The sequence below is a fragment of the Mesoplodon bidens genome, assembly GCF_964165515.1.
Source record: "Mesoplodon bidens genome assembly, chromosome: 20".
Classification (NCBI taxonomy): domain Eukaryota; kingdom Metazoa; phylum Chordata; class Mammalia; order Artiodactyla; family Ziphiidae; genus Mesoplodon; species Mesoplodon bidens.
Window position 1 is genome coordinate 20,711,571 of NC_138181.1, and position 13,549 is coordinate 20,725,119.

At 41.0% G+C, this 13,549-nt stretch overlaps 1 long non-coding RNA gene across 1 annotated transcript in view; it reads right to left on the reverse strand.

Moving 5' to 3' along the window:
- Nucleotides 1-3,604: 3,604 nt before the first annotated feature.
- LOC308608318 overlaps nucleotides 3,605-13,549 on the reverse strand; it is a 78,426-nt gene continuing 68,481 nt past the window's right edge. Inside the window, exon 3 of the long non-coding RNA XR_014014140.1 lies at nucleotides 3,605-3,856. This is a non-coding gene — a long non-coding RNA (uncharacterized lncRNA). The remainder of the gene's footprint in view (nucleotides 3,857-13,549) is intronic.

Here is a 13,549-nt window from a genome sequence, read left to right on the forward strand (position 1 = left end):
GGATACAGAGAACACAGCAGTAGTTATGGGGTGGGAGGAGGGCAAAATGGGTAAAAGGATCAACTGTACAGTGACAGAAACTAAACTTTTGGTGGTGAGCACACTGTAGTGTATACAGAAGTCAAAATATAATGTTGTACACATGAAACTTATATAATGTTATAAACCAACATTACCTCAGTTTTTAGAAAAAGCCAAAAAAAGAGGGGTTTGGTGTTTAAAGAAGTAAGGAGTTTGTAAGAAAAGAGGACTGCTTTTGGTATTTAGTCAACGTTCAACAAGTAATCAATAATTTTTTTTAAATGTTAAGGGTGGAAGTAAGGAAAGGGGGACCTCAGTCTGATCAAGGATTTCAATCCTATGACCACAAGAAATTTAATTCAATTCCAAGAACTGGCTTGGAGGCAGATTTTACGCCAGAGCCTCTAGATGACAGCTCAGCCTGGCTGATATCTTGATTTCAGTCTCGTCAGAGTCTGAGCAGAAGACTCAGCCATGTCATGCCAAACGTCTAACCAACAGAACTGTGAGCAAATAAACGAGTGTTGTTTTAAGTTAAAAAATAAAAATAAAAAAGATCGGATATGTTTTCCGGGACATCGAGCTTGTAATTAGAGTAATTCTAGAAAATGCAGGCACATTCTAAATGTTAAGACATTTGCCAATGAAGATGACAGTGCAATGATTCATGCAGTTATGAAATAGATCCAGCGTGATCATGTGACTTATTGTTCAACCTGGGACACTTCTGAGAGGGAAAAGGGTGCTACAGGCAGACCTTGTTTTATTGCACTTCATTTTATTGCACTTTGCAGGTTTTGTGTTTTTTACAGTTTGAAGGTTTGTGGCAGTCCTGTATTGAGCAAGCCTGTCAGTGCCATTTCTCCAACAGCATTTGTTCACTTTATGTCTTTGTGTCACATTTTGATAATTCTCACAATATTTCAAACTTTTTCATTATTATCATATTTGCTGTGGTGATGTGTGATCAGTGATCTTTGATGTTACTATTGCAAAAAGATTAAGACTCACTGAAGGCTCAGATGATGGTTGGCATTTTTTAGCAATAAAGTATTTTCTAATTAAGGTATGTACATTTTAAAAATATATAATGCTATTGCACACTTAATAGACTGCAGTATATCGCAAACATAACTTTTATTGTACTGGGAAACCAAAAAATTCATGTGATTCACTTTATTGCAATATTTGCTGTATTGCGGTGGTCTGGAACCGAACCCACAATATCTTCAAGGTCTGCCTGTATTAATGATTGCCCTGGGGAAAAGAAGCACAAGTGGGGACTGCCCCAGCAAACCAGGACTTACAGTCACCCAAGATTAAGGTGCTAGTTGTGTTGTATTACTGCCTTAATTGCAATATTGATTTTTTTAAAACTGTGGTAAAATATACATAACATAAAACTTACCATTTTAACCATTTTAAGTGTATAGTTCAGTGGCATTAAGTACATTCATACTGTTGTGCAACCATCACCAACATTCATCTCCAGAACATTCATCATTTTTCAAAGCTGAAATTATACCTATTAAACAATAACTCCCCATTCACCTCTCCTCCCAGCTCCTGGCAACCACCATTCCTACTTCCTGTCCCTATGAATTTGACTACTCTAGGTACATTATATTACTGGAATCACACAGTATTTGTCCTTTTGTGACTGGCTTATTTCACTTAGCAAAATGTCCTCAAAGTTCATCCATGTTGTAGCATGTATCCAAGTTTTACTTCTTTTTAAAGCTGAATAGTATTCTTCTGTATGTATATACACATTATGTTTATCCATTCATTACTAAATGGATACTTGAGTTGCTTCTGCCTTTGGCAATTGTGAATAATGCTGCTGTGAACATGGGTGTGCAAATTTCTCTACGAGCCCTTGCTTTCAATTCTTTGGGGTATATACCCACCATATTGATTTTTAAATGAAGTTAAATAGAGGGAAAAAAGAACATTATTTCCTCTCAGGATCCTTTCTGGTTATACTTCTTCGGCATAATACTCTGTCAGGCTGAAGTCCAGCTATGCCTCTGCAGAATTCATCAGAAAAAGGAATTTGAGATAATCTAAACAAGCTGCCTGCTGAAAAAAACACCCAGGGTCTCAAATTCCATCCTCACACAAAAAAGGAAGCTAGCTTTTCTGTCACAACTACCATAATGCATTGACCACAGATGTCTCTAAGTGAAAAGGCCTGGCATCTAGAATGTCAGAGTTGGAGTCACATGAATAGCCTCCAGCAGCACAAAGAACTAGGGGATCAACAGCATGAGATCGAACAGAATTGGTCCATGTGACCAAAAACATAACACAGGGGACCGTGAACTTCCTGGAAACAGGCAACAGAACCAACAACCATCTGTTCGCTTGGAAGCTGAGATAAAAGGAGATGGGCTACAGTCATTGGCTGTGGACCTTCCACGTACAGAGAAAAATATTCTTCCTTTGGCTGTGGAAGTAGATATCAAAGTCAAGAACACTGGTGCACCCCAAACTTAGATAATCCCTTTATGGAAATAGATGCATTAAAATATGACCCTTCATTTGAAATTTTAGGTAATTTTATTCCCATTACAGATTTATAGCCCTGGAAAGTTACACTGACATATCTGCAACAAATAAGGAATTGCTGCATTTGCTGGATGGGAACTGCTCCCTCTCTTTAAATCTCAATGGCAGATACCAACCTTCTGTGGAGTCAACAAAGGAATCTCGTTCATCTCGAACAGCAGCCTTGAAGAAACTTAATAAACTTTTGGTAATTAGTGGTAACCGAGCTTCAGAAAATACATCTGTAGAAGTTATCTGCCAGCCAGAGATGACAGCTGAGAGCCCAACAGGTGTTAAGGATGTTGAGAAAAGCAGACCCAAAGTGAGTATCTTATGGGTGCTGAAAATGAACAGCGTTCACAAGTCTGCTCTCGTTAGACCACACTTGTATTGGCGAGCACTGAAAAATTAACAGGCAAATCCACACAAAAACCTGCACGTGCATGTTTACAACACAAACATCCCAAATTTGCAAATAACCAAGATGTCCTTCAGTAGGTGAATGGATAAACTGTCTGTCCATACAATGGAATATTATTCCGTGATGAAAATATCTATGGAGCCACAGGAAGACATGGAGGAACCTTAAGTGCATAACTGCTAAGTCAATAAATCAGTCTGAAAAGGCTAAATACTGTATAATTCCAATTATATGACATCTGGATAGGCAAAACTTCAGAGACAGTAAAAAGATCAGTGGTTGCCAGGGGTTTTGGGGGTGGGGGAGAGGAGATCAATAAGTGGACACAGGAGATTTTTAGGGCAGTGAAACTATTCTGCATGGTATGTGGGTAATTGTGGATACGTGACATTTTGCATTTGGCAAAACCCATAAAACTGTATGGTACAAATTATGAACTCTACTATATACTATGAACATTTATGAATAATAATGTACCAATATTAGTTCATCAGTTGTAACCAATGTTCCACATCAATGCAAGATGTTAATTTTAAAATTACCTACATATTTTAAAAAACTTAATAGGCACTTCATGTGCTAGAGTAGAAAATGTTAACTTCAGGGGTCCAGGTGATGGCATGTCAGGTGGTAGGGAACATGGCTGCAACTCAGGGAGATTCATAAACAACAGCAGTTCTGTCATTCTAGTCCCAGCTGAAACATTTCACAAGCTGCACTTACCTTAGGCAGAGAAACTTCACCCAAGCTCTTAGGAGGTGAGGAAGATGTACCCAATCAGACTTCCGAGCAAACTACTGCTTGCCATCCAGTTGCACATGGGTTAAAGACTTGGATCAGAGCCCAGAGAATCCAGTGACAGGCCTGAAACCAGAGAAAATGTCAGTCTTGAAGCTGTAAGGCTTAAGCCTCGGATGAAGTGAAGCCAGTTTGCAACCAAACCAACCGGGGACCAGGATGTAGAGAGGAGGCTGCAACCAGAGCCCAGAGCTGGAGGGGATCTGCCCGGGTTTAAACTCTGCTCCAGCCTAACAAGGAAAACCCAGCTGGTTTCAGGTCTCTGCCTCTGCCTTTAAGTCCTGATGTCCTTTCCCTCCCCAAAGTTGCTAATTAAAGAATAAAATTTTAAGTGGTTTCTTGAAGAAAAAAAAAAAAGAAAGAAAAAACCTTCATTATCGAGGCTCTCCAACCTTCTACCATTAATTTTTCCTACTGCAGACACTGCCCAGATTCTCCAGCCTGGCTTTTCTCTGCAGGAAGCTCTTGAGGCTTTGCAACAAGTTGCCAGAAATGCAGACCTACCTTTTCTTGTTTTGCTAGAGAAGAATGTTGTAGCTCCTATGTGACCATGAAAAATTGGGCCAGACCATCCGCCATTCCCTTAAAAAAAGCTATATAGACACAGGTGCACACCTATATTTATGCAGTAGACGTAGAAACCTGCAAGGGGAATGTTGAGCCAGACATTTTTAAAGTAATTTATGATCTTTTAACTGATCATTTGTCTATTCTACTTGTTAAAATTTAGGCCTCTTGAGATGCATTGGCAATATGTGCATTCAGAAGCTTTTTATTTTCATTAGGATGATATATTTTGGTATACACTGACGGTTTTATGTATAACATACCACTTTAGGATGATAGTGAATGTTTGAAAAGCAGAAGCTACTAGAAATCCCACCACTTGTGCTGTTAAAAGCAGATGACTGTGCTATAGGCAAGACATGCCCTGTTGACTCAACTGTCAAGTAGCAGACTTTTAACCACATTGTTTGGTGTTTTGAGTGATTCCCAGTGCTCTGTGTATTATGATTCGTCCTTTAAAACAGGAAATTGAAGAATAATTGAATATTTTTTAAAAATGGAGGAAAACTATACGATATATATATATATATATGTGTATATATATATATATATACACATATATATATATATATTTTTTGTGTGTGTGTGTGTGTGTGTGTGGTACGTGGGCGTCTCACTGTTGTGGCCTCTCCTGTTGCGGAGCACAGGCTCTGGACGCGCAGGCTCAGTGGCCATGGCTCACAGGCCCAGCCGCTCCGCGGCATGTGGGATCTTCCCGGACCGGGGCACGAACCCGCGTCCCCTGCATCGGCAGGCGGACTCTCAACCACTGCGCCACCAGGAATGCCCTATATGATATATTTTGACATGGAAATTTTTATTACAGGTAATAGTAACCATTAAAACATTTATTCAAGTTTTTGAATACTTTGTATACCAACTAATTTAGTTAAAGTTGTGACTACTTTAGTTAGATCATGGATCTGTTTATTTGAACTAGACTGCAGTGTGGCATGGTGGACCTCTGGGCTTCTAGAATCAGTACAGGTGGATTCTAGTCCTTCAGAAACTAACTATATAGTTTTATTTACTTGTTGGCTCTCAAGTATTTATAAGTGACACCAATGGCATGATTTTCACTTACTGTGCCACAAAGCTTGAACCTCAGTCCACACACAGCTGGTATTTTCCTCGGCCTGACCATGCCGCATCACATTCTTCCCTCTCCGCCCTTATATCCTGCAACCATTTCCCTTCAAGCCTTCCTCAGCATCCTGAATCCTTCGCTTGAGCAGCACGTTAGCTGTCTGAGGCTTCTTGACTGCTGGATGACCAGTGGCTTCAGAAAGGCTACATTCTGGTCCACGTGCTAATGGTCAGTCCCAGAGGTGCCAGCAAAATGACCATCCTGTGGAATTCAACTGTAGTTTTTCTCCAGGGTGGTGTGGGCAGGAGAACCCGAGAGACCTTTGTGATAGAGTGTGTCACATGGCAGCCAGGCTGCAGTGGGTTGAGAGGAGAATGAAGGACGAGGAAGGCGGCGGGGCTCACGGACCCCTCTTGAAAAGGAAGAGGAGTGTAAAGCTTGAGGGCAGCAGTAGGGTCTGGGAATGGCTGGCTTTGTGCGTGGTTTTCTGTTTCTGTTTAAGCTCTGTGTCTCTGCTGGCTGAGGAGAGGAGGCCGTGGGCCAAGAGCCTAACGCTGGGACGGAAAGAAGAGGCTATTGTCCCAGGAAAGGTGGGGTCAATGGAGGAGAGGGGCCAGCCTTGACAGGAGTCTGATGGTTCAGAAACAAAAGGGATGTACAAGGCTGTGGGGTAGTAAGAGGGAAACGGAAGAAATTCACATTTTCTTAATGAAGTAGGAACAGAGTCAGCCTGATAAGGCATCGTTTTGTCACTATCTCAGGCTTTCTGGGGAAACTGAGTTAGGTTCCCAATGTAAACAATAAAAGTGAAAGCTTTGTGTTTATATCTATTTGCCCATATTTGACTTTAGTTTTCTCATGCATGAGCTGTGCAACTTCTCATTTTCTAACAATTTAGGAGGCCATCAAACAAAGGTCTGGTGATCGAAGCAGACTATTGACTGGCCCTTTCTAAGGAGAAAGCTACTTGTAAAAACTCAAGTCAGTATTGTCCTATTTTTGTTGTTATTTAAAAACTATTTATCAAAAACATTGTATTTCATCCTTATTTTTTAATATTTCACATTTCCACATCATTGGAATTGGGGTACATCTTACAGTTGATGACATAGCATCACCTTTCTTGGTAAAATAACTGTGCTTATCACAAAATAGATGGGGTCTTCGTCAGCATGGGTGCCATGACCAAGTACCGTAGACTGGGTGGCTTAAACAACAGCAATTTGTTTTCTCACAAGTTCTGGAGGCTAGAAGTTCCAGCACAAGGTTTTAGCCTGTCTGGTTTCTGGTGAGAGCCCTCTTCGTCCTGGCTTACAGATGGCCACCTTCTCACTGTGTCCTCACATGACCTTTCCTCTGTGTGCACATGGAGAGAGAGAGCCCTCTGGTGTCTCTTATAAGGACATTAATCCTGTCAGATCAGGCCCCTACCCTTATGACTTCATTTAATCTTAAATTACCTCCTTATAGGCCCATTTCCAAATACAGCCACACTGAGGGTTAGAGCTTCAACATATGAATTCTGGGGGAGATGCAAACACTCAGTCCATGAAGATGGCTTCCTGGATTCCATTAAGTGTTCTATAATCATCACCAAGAAATATTTCCATCTTGCCATAGGTGCTTTATGTTAAATCTTTTGTCTTATTTATTTTTTTTTGGATTTTATACAGCAGGTTCTTATTAGTTATCTATTTTATACATATTAGTGTATATATGTCAATCCCAATTGTCTTATTTAATTTTTAATTTAGAATCAAACTGTATTTAACTTGTTTTTTAAAGTAGATTATGATGAAACTCTGTGAAGGTTAAAAAGTGGTATTTACAGTTTTAAATTAGACATAATAGACAGTGTATCCTTATAGGCTTATTGCTGAAGAAACAAACACTGTCATAAAGTGGAGTATGAAAACTGAAAAAATTAAACTTTCCAAAACAGTCTGGTTTATTCTGGGCACAGACTTAATAACTCTTGCTGCTAGGAGAAGTACAATTTACTGCCACAGGAAAGCTTAAAATGTCAAACATATTCTTATAAAATACAATGCAAGCTGCCTGCAAATTAGACCACTTTTTTTTTTCACCTGGCATAATTCCTCCTTCTATGCAGCTTTCATAACTGTGGCACTTACTTTGAATTGAAAGCCTCAGGTGTGTGAGGTAAACGTTCCAACCCCGCTACTGCACTGGTTGGTTTTCAGAAGTGTGGACTGCTATAGACAATGGAGAGAATTACGAGATCTGAGCTATCAGGAAGGAGCTCAGTAGAAATGAAACAGAATCAGCACTGATGCGAGCACACAGCAGGGAGCTGAGGTCAGGGAGCTCTGCCTGAAAAACCAAAGGCTGACAATCAGAGGGCCAGCACCCGAGGATTTAGCAGGAGGCCACAGGTCCAGCAAGCCTTTTCCAGCCTCCAGATCATGACCCAGAACCAACACAGCCTGAGAGCCATCAGTACAGATGTCACCAAACTGGTTCATCCAAAGATGACCCCTCTAATGACCCGAATGTCTTTTTCTCCATTTTTTAGGTAGGCTTCCAACAGATTTAGTTGTCTGATCTCTTTTAAGCCCCAAGCCAACGAAGAGCAGCAAATTACAAGGGAGAAGAGAGAGACAGAGTGAAAAGTGACTGCCCACAGAAGGGTAGGGCAGAGAAACAGTCAAGATGCATTCAAAACCTAGTGCCACTTAGCGTAAATGCAGACACTCTGTTAGGCTCTGGAGAGCATCGCTGCTCTATAATACTTTGCCATAATTAACTCCTATGTTATCAATTTAAAAAATGTGTTATATAGGCTCTTTAGAAAGACATAAGGGAATTCCCTGGTGGTGCAGTGGTTAGGACTCTGTGCTTTCACTGCTGAGGGCGCAGGTTCAATCCCTGGTTGGGAAACTAAAATCCTGCAAGTCGTGAGGCGTGGCCAAAAAAAAAGAAGCCACATCTACATAAAAAGTTTGTGGTATATGTTAGAAAGATTTCCCTGAAAGTGATTAAAATAAACAGTACCTTGGTAATGAAAAGGGTCAACCTCCGCTATTTCTAATGTTCAATTATGTGACCTAGGTTTTTATTAAAATCGGTCTAAATTTTGAGTTCAGTACCTGTCTATTTAGCACAGGGCTTCCCAGACTAGTACAGGAGCTGGATGGCACATGCTAATACCACCCACCCTCCCAGAGTAGAAGCAAGATGCGGCGGGAGGTTGGAAAGCACTCTGGCTCCTAGAACAAGCCATCAGTTGGGAATGAGTGGAGCCTGTCTGCCTGGGAGTTGGCCCCTGGGGAGGCGCAGGGGCGGGGGGAGGGGTGGGGGGAGGGCGGGGGAATAACGGCCTCATTCCTCCAGATCAGAGGAGCAAAACATAGAGGTTACAGCGTCATCTCGTTTACATTTTTAATTGTCCCTTTCAAATTGTACATGATGAGATTATAATCCAAAGGCATTTTAGGATTAGGGAGCATCATCGTCAGTACAAGCACCAATGGTTAATACTCCTGAGGTATGGGAAGTGTAAGTAACAAAATCCAGGTGGCATGACAATAAATTTTTTCACAGTACACAAAAAATTGGATTGAGAAGCAGAAATCTTCTGTAGATTTTGTGTGCAAACGCTGCTTAACTGTAGGGCACAAGGTAAATCAATTCCTGTATTTGTTTTCTCTCTGAAATGATCATCTAAAGATACGTACAGGGCCCCGAAATCTTCCACCAGTTAAATTAAACACTAGTGTGTTGGGCAAAAGCACAAGTAAAAAACCGTCCAAGGCTTTAGGAACAAACGTGTTCCATGAGGGGATGAGAGAGTGCAGGAATTTAGGGCTTCAAAACCATGTTCTTTACTCCTGTCCCACCCTATCGCTTCCACACAAAGACTGAACCTCAGCAGAACACAGGGAAGTCAGAGGGACAATGACAAGTATTTGCTCACCTCAGAGGTTTTTCTTGTAGTACAGCTGACATTAAAATGACTTTCTCTGTTGGCATTTGACCAACTCAAGCCCACATCATTTCGATTATTTCTTAAGTTTTTGCCCCTAACACACTATACCTAAGTGTATGTATCCTTTCTAATTAAAGCAGCTATTTAAAATTGATAATTTCTAGGGAAGGCAAATTCTGAATTTTAAATTTTTCTTGTTAAGAATGGAAGCTGTCATTCCCACAGTAGAATAACAATCACTAATCAACTTAGAAAGCCAGACCAGTACTAAATACATTTTTAGAACATTGTCTTTATACTGTATAGTGATTGTCCATAGGAAAGCAATAACTGGGACTAAGCTATTAACAGATTATGAATTTCTTCTGAAGCACTGTTACAAGTTTAGTTTACCACGGTCGCTGCACAGGCTGAAGGACTTTGTGATATGGTTTCTAAAAAGGGACAACACCATAGATGATTTTCTATTTTAAATGAGATGCTACCCAGATCACAGAAGACATACATGCTAAGGGACTATAAAGGTCTGCAGAATTACATGCCCTTCCTGGGACGTGGCCTGTTCGATAAGGATGAGGTCAGAAGGGGAACAAAGCGGGCAGAGCTTCCTGATTTCTGTTCCTTTAATCTAGAAAGCCATGGGTTTGCTCTTTGGAATTGCTGGAAAAGAAGAATTTTCCTTTCATAAACAAACATTGATCCTTTAGTAATTTCTGATTTATTTGTCTTAAGGAGCTACCATGGCTCTTTTAATTAATTACCAGAATCTCTTCATGTTCTCTAATCTGAGGTCTGAATGTTTACAGAATGCAGTCAGGGTAAGAGGAATCCTAGTGATGTTGCGAGGTTCGAGCTGGAGTCCACGTGGGCTGGGTGTCCAGCTGCCCCCCCAGGAGGGACCGGTCCTCGGGATGAGGCGCACAGGCAGCCCAGGGGGTTCGACTCTGAGGCGCTCACAGGCGGCACCAGCAGGGCACCTCCACCTCTCCGGATAGGCTTTATGCAATTGAACAATGTCGGTTAATTACGAGAGGAGCTCAGGTGTGATGAACAGAAAAGATGCCCTGTATTAACTACCCTGGCCTGGCCTAAGCAGCGTCACAGAGAGAAGCAACCGATCCGCAGTCCTTCAGAAGTCGTCACAGAGGCATCTCCTCCTCACACACTTAGGAAAACCAGAGTCCCTCCCTCTCGTGGTTACAGCCCGGCTTCCATCCTGGGCTCTGAGGCGGAGCTGCCTACTTCTGTGCTCACACAGGCTTGTGAGTCTACTTTCCTGTTTTGTGTCATTTATATATAAACACACACACACATACATACAGAGAAAGAGAGAGAGAGAGAGAGAGAGAGAGAGAGAGAGAGAATTCCTTGAGATCCTAGGCTCCCTCACTGATCGTAAGCATTCCTTTTTAGCCCCTTCCTGGGGCCCCCTCCAATACTACTTAGTCTTCTTCCAGGTAAGAAAACCATATTTTCTTACTTATATATATTTTGTATACACACATTGTATTTTACTTCTGTGAACAAAATTGTATGAAAACAACAAATTTACTCTGTTCCCTTTTGTAGACATGTGCTATCGTTAAACAGACCAGTCTGTTCTTTCACTGTCCTTGAACTTTTGACTCTGTGATGTCTTTTACGTAAGCCTGTTTTTCCTCTGTTTGCACTATTTCTAAAGTAGCATTGGACTGACTTTTATACTGTATTCTCCATCACACAGAACAGTACAGAGAGAATGGTTATAGCAGTTGTACTCTACTTTGTATTGTACCATTATTCCAGTTCCTTCTTTTTTTTTATTTTGTTTTTATTTTTTTATTGGAGTATAATTGCTTTATGATGTTGTGTTAGTTTCTGCTGTACAATGAAGTGAATCAGCTATATGTATACATACAACCCCTCCCTCTTGGACCTCCCTCCCCCCTCCCCATTCCACCCATCTAGGCCATCACAGAGCACTGAGCTGGGCTCTCTGTGCTATACAGCAGGTTCCCACTAGCTATCTATTTTACACATGGTAGTGTATTTATGTCAAACCTAATCTCCCAGTTCATCCCACCTTCCCTTCCCACCTTGTGTCCACACACGTCCGTTCTCTACATCTGAGTTTCTGTTCCTGCCCTACAAACAGGTTCATCTGTACCATTTCTCTAGATTCCACATATATGTGTTAATATACAATATTTGTTTTTCTCTTTCTGACTTACTTCACTCTGTATGACAGTCTCTTGGTCCATCCACGTCTCTACAAATGACCCAATTTCATTCCATTTTATGGCTGAGTAACATTCCATTGTACCACATCTTCTTTATCCATTCATCTGTCGATGGACATTTAGGTTGTTTCCATCTCCTGGCTATCGTAAATAGTGCTGCAATGAACACTGGGGTACATGTGACTTTTTCAATTATGGTTTTCTCAGGGTGTATGCCCAGTAGTGGGATGGCTGGGTCATACGGTAGCTCTATTTTTAGTTTTTTAAGGAACCTCCATACTGTTCTCCCCAGTGGCTGTATCAATTTACATTCCCACCAACAGTGCAAGAGGGTTCCCTTTTCTCCACACCCTCTCCAGCATTTGTTGTTTGTAGATTTTCTGATGATGCCCATTCTAACTGGTGTGAGGTGATACCTCATTGTAGTTTTGATTTGCATTTTTCTAGTAATTTAGTGATGTTGAGCATCTTTTCATGTGCCTCTTGGCCATCTGTAAGTCTTCTTTGGTGAAATGTCTATTTAGGTCTTCTGCCCATTTTTTGATTGGGTTGTTTGTTTTTTTTGATACTGAGCTGCATGAGCTGTTTGTATATTTTGGAGATTAATTCTTCATCTGTTGCTTTGTTTGCAAATATTTTCTCCCATTCTGAGGGTTGTCTTTTTGTTTTGTTTATGGTTTTCTTTGCTGTGCAAAAGCTTTTAAGTTTAATTAGGTCCCATTTGCTTATTTTTGTTTTTATTTTCATTACTCTAGGAGGTGGTTCATAAAAGATCTTGCTGTCATTTATGTTAAAGAGTGTTTTTCCTATGCTTTCCTCTAAGAGTTTTATAGTGTCCAGTCTTACATTTAGGTCTCTAATCCATTTTGAGTTTATTTTTGTGTATGGTGTTAGAGAGTGTTCTAATTTCATTCTTTTACATGTAGCTGTCCAGTTTGCCCAGCACCACTTATTGAAGAGGCTGTCTTTTCTCCACTGTATGTTCTTGCCTCCTTTGTCATAGACTAGGTGATCATAGGTGTGTGGGTTTACCTCTGGGCTTTCTATCCTGTACCATTGATCTATATTTCTGTTTTTGTGACAGCACCATACTGTCTTGATTACTGTAGCTTTTTAGTATAGTCTGGAGTTGGGGAGCCTGATTCCTCCAGTCCAGTTCCTTCTGTGGACTATTATTCCAGTTCCCTCCGTGGACCATTATTCCAGTTCATTCTGTGGACCATTATTCCAGTTCCTTCCATGGACTATTATTCCAGTTCATTCTGTGGACCATTATTCCAGTTCCTTCCATGGACTATTATTTCAGTTCTTTCTGTGGACCATTATTCCAGTTCTTTCTGAGGACTATTATTCCAGTGTATTCTCATGGCTCCGTGGGTGCAGGGCTTTTTGCTGTGAGCCTGTGCTGCATTGGTCAGATCTCGGGCTGATGTCTTCTGGGCTGTCTGACATGTTTAGATGTCACGGAAAGAGAAGAGTTCACTGCCCTGACCTGGTTGGTCTTCTTTGAGCTTTGCAATGTATTCCAATGTGTTAGATGTTTCATGTCAATATTAACACTGCTCCGCTAGGGTCTTAAAAATATCCAGCCAAGTTTAAAAAGTGTTAGCTACAGAAAATTATCATTTCATTTGGACCTGGAAGTAGGAATTGGCACCAAAACTTTTTATTTGACTGTCAGTCCCTTCACACTTTCCCAGGCTCAGTCTGGGTGTAGTGATAGGTTTGGGGACTGTGATAAAAAGACATTCGAGTCTGGGATAGCCTCTCGATGCTTGAACGTTATCCTGTGCTCTTGGGGTGTGAAAGTACATTTCTATTTGAAGAATCAGAGTCTTCAGAGAGGATGGCCACTTTAGACATGATCTCTACTTCCTTATGTCTAAGTTGAAGTCACAGATACCAAGAAAAGCGAAGAGACTTGCCCAAGGTCACAT